Source organism: Triticum aestivum, chromosome 7A (genome assembly GCF_018294505.1).
Source record: "Triticum aestivum cultivar Chinese Spring chromosome 7A, IWGSC CS RefSeq v2.1, whole genome shotgun sequence".
Taxonomy (NCBI): domain Eukaryota; kingdom Viridiplantae; phylum Streptophyta; class Magnoliopsida; order Poales; family Poaceae; genus Triticum; species Triticum aestivum.
Window position 1 is genome coordinate 508,424,589 of NC_057812.1, and position 3,897 is coordinate 508,428,485.

A 3,897-nucleotide genomic window follows, 5' to 3' on the forward strand; every position below is an offset into this window, starting at 1 on the left:
CCGCCCCCCGGAGGAAGAAATGCCTTTGGTCCTTGCTGTCGAGCCCCAGGCTCCGGCATGGGCACGGCATACCGTCCGTTTCCTCCAGACAGGGGAACTTCCTAAAGAGCAGGAAGAAGCGGAAAAAGTAACCCGCCAGTTTGCCTTATACCAGTTTGTCGATGACGTCCTATACAGAAAAAGACTGAACGGTGTGAAATTGAAGTGCATCCCCAGGGAGGAAGGACTGGAGCTGTTGGCAGAGATACATGGAGGCATATGTTGCTCCCACATAGGGTCGAGGGCCCTTGCCAGCAAAGCATTCCGGCAAGGCTTCTTCTGGCCCACCGCCCTCCAGGATGCAACGGCACTAGTAACAGGTGTGAAGCATGCCAGTTCCATTCAAAGAAGCTTCATCAACCAACTCAAGCCCTTCAAACAATTCCTCCCTCCTGACCGTTTTTGGTCTGGGGGCTCGACATACTAGGCCCCTTCCCCCATGCTGTCGGGGGCTTTGATTACTTGTAAGTTGCAATTGACAAGTTCACAAAGTGGCCGGAAGTGGAAGCAGTAAGGAAGGTGACAACACAGTCAGCCGTCAAGTTCTTCAAGGGACTAGTCTGCCGTTTTGGTGTGCCAAACAGAGTCATCACCGACAACGGCACACAGTTCACAAGCCATGCCTTCATGTAGTACACCCAAGACCTCGGCAGCAAGGTCTGTTTTGCTTCTGTGGCACACCCACAGAATAATGACCAGGCGAAGAGGGCAAATGTTGAAGTACTGCGAGGCCTGAGAACAAAGACTTTTGACAAGCTGCACAAATGTGGAAGGCGCTGGATTGATGAGCTGCCGACGGTTCTTTGGTCGATCAGGACGACGCCAAATCGAGCCACCGGCCAGACACCCTTTGCCCTGGTATACAGGGCAGAAGCAGTTCTCCCCATGGAACTCATATACGGGTCGCCTCGAGTGCTCGCTTATGACGAGCTTGAGCAAGAGCGATTGCGGCAAGATGACGCAACGCTCCTTGAGGAAGATCGTCTTCGGGCAGCTGTGAGAGCAGCACGCTACCAACAAGCCTGGCGCCGCTACCATAGCCGCAAGGTCCATGCCCGAAGCTTTGAGGAAGGCGACCTTGTTCTTCGGCATGTTCAGTCGGCCAAGAATTCCAACTAGTTGGAGCAAAAGTGGGAAGGCCCTTATCGGGTAATACGAGTCACCAGGCCCAGAGCAGTCTGCCTAGAGACCGAAGATGCTATCCCAATAAGCAATTCCTGGAACATCGAACATCTTCGCAAGTTTTACCCATAAGGCGCAGTTGCCGGGCCTCCCGACGAACCACCTTTTGTACGAGCCTTACCGGCAAGGCATGTAACCCTCTATACAAAGCCAGGCGCAGACCCTGAGCATAAATAAATGAAGCGCTGGCGCCCTAAGTTATAGCATGCATGCTAGGTCAAGTATTTCCCTCGGTTAGGGTTGATAGTGCTTAGCGGTGACTAACCCCTAGCCTAGAGGTTGAGTATGCGTCTTTCTGTTCTCTTTGGTTTGTAGGGCACGTGGACACTTCTGCTGAGCCACTTGGGAAAAAGAGAACGAACCGGCGCTCCAACCCCGGCAAGCCAGACTACCGGGGGCTGAAGATACAAGGATCCAACCACGACAAGACAAGGTTGCCGAGGGCTGCGGATTCAGATAAGTCTTTCATCCCCCTGTTATGCGTTTCTGGATAGAACTAGGACATGTGAAACCTCGTTTATGTCCTTGAAACCATCATGCTCCCCCTTCTTGTACCTGAGAGTTACCTCCTGGGTCGGAATTTGGTAGTAGTGGCGATGGCGAGGAGATGAACGGGGGGCCTAACTCTACTTCGCCCTGCCTCCGCCAAGAGCGTGAGAATGGTCGACCGAAGTGGGGAGACGGCAAGGCCTGTTGCCGGGTGACATGTTTATATTAAAAATAACAAGGATTCATCCTTGGCATGGGCCTCGCTCACGCATAAAGAACCCGACAAGCACCCTTTTCATTAAAAACATCCCATACAGGTACAGTTCATACGGAATTAAAAACATGAGCAAGGGGATAACAAGTTTTAAAATAAACAAGTGCTTGCAGGCTTACAAACTAAAAAAGATAAGATGCACGTAATCCCTTTCTTGTCCCTCTCCTCAGAAGGTGGAACAAGAGGGCGGGAGGGCGAAAAGAGCGCCTAGGTGAGGTGCGAAGAGCAGAAGGCGCCAAGAGAACGTCCCGGTGCCGGGAGGGAAGCTGGAAGATGAGGCAGTGGGCCTGCAATACGCAACGAAGGCATCGGTGCCCGCGTACTCCGACTTGATGGCCGCCACCCGCCTTCATTGCCCTCTCCGGCCCTCCTACGCCAACCGCCCAAGGAGATGATGGGGAGCACCCCGATGTAGAGCTTGGCGAGGATGGCCCTCGGCAAGGCGCGTGGCCGAGGGAGGGGCGGCGCAGTCAGTCAAAGTCAGAGTCGACATCCTACTGCTCGACTCCCTCGCCATTGCTGTCGCTGTCCTCCTCGTCACTCCCGCTTGAGGAGGAATCTTCATCATCGGAGGAGCTCTCCACGAAGCACTTCAAGCGAGTTCCGAGATCTCTAAAGACCTTGATAGTGAGCAAGCTGCCCTCCGTTAACTTGAAGTAGAGGACAAGCCCTGCCATCAGGCTGTGGTTGCGTGTGAACGTCTTCCATCTGCGGTGGAGGTACATGACGTGAGGGGCGGGGAAGTCGACGCCGACCCACGTGTTGCCGTTCCCGGAGCCCTTCATGTGCAACCAGAGGGTCTGGGGTGGATCGAGCTCCATCTCCCGAGAAAAGGCAGCAGGGAGACGGAGGCGGTGACGCGGTGGCCGGCGCAGCCTGATGAAGAACTTGCGGGACTGGTCCCCGACGTGGTGCTCCGTCGGGGGAGGCATCACTAGCGGAGGCGAGGCCGATGCGCCGCCCCGTTCTCCTCTCCCCCGAGCACCACGACGACCTCGTCCTCGCCCCCTCCCCCTTCCTCTCGTGGCCGGTTCCGCCACCACGAGCTCTTGTGAAGGAGGAACGCGCTGGCAGGCAACGACCCTCGCCGCCACCGTCGAAGGGCTAGCACTTCCTCTCGCCATGGCGGATGGAAGGAAGAAGTGGAGGTGGAAGGAGACGGATGATGGAAGAATGTGGAATGCCGCCCCTCCCCTCCTTATAAAGGTGAGGAGTCGGGGCTCGTCCGCCCCACTTGACCAATCCGGTCATCGGGGGTGCAGGGAATCAGGACTGGCCTGCTGCCCCAATCAGCGACGACCCGGTTTCCCGCCTCCACCTGCTGCCACCTGCATGAGGGACACATGGCGACCGAGCAACATTGAAGGGACATGCGAAGCGGCCGCTCCCCACCCCGTGATCATGGGGCGCGGGCGCCTTGAAGGCCATGACCCGAGTCCACCTGAGTAAATGGGTTGTGCCTCTGCGCCTCCCTCCTTTTATGGGGAAGGCGCGAGCCGCCTCTTTACCATGATGTGACGCCTGCGTGCGGAACCACCCCACGCATGACCCCCACATCACGCACGACCCTCCACATCGCACATTCAATGCGGGTCATGGGGAAGCGCAGCGGACGAGAAATTACTACGGTAAAATCCGCCCCACCTGCCCGCGCACCGTTTTGGGCCTAGCCCAACAACGCATCACGCTCATGTATGGCCCAGGCCCGGGGGCTCCTGTCGGTGTACAAAAGTAGGGGCTCTCCTTTTGACCCCTTTACTTGTGAGCGGGCAGTCAGATACACGCGCCGCGACCACACTTTACAATGCAGAGGAGGGAAGCCGGAGAGAAGCCAAGGCACAAGATGACCAATGCGACGCCAAGACCGGAGGCACAGGAGGGCAAGAGGGCGAGGTGGACTCCCTTGGCAAGAT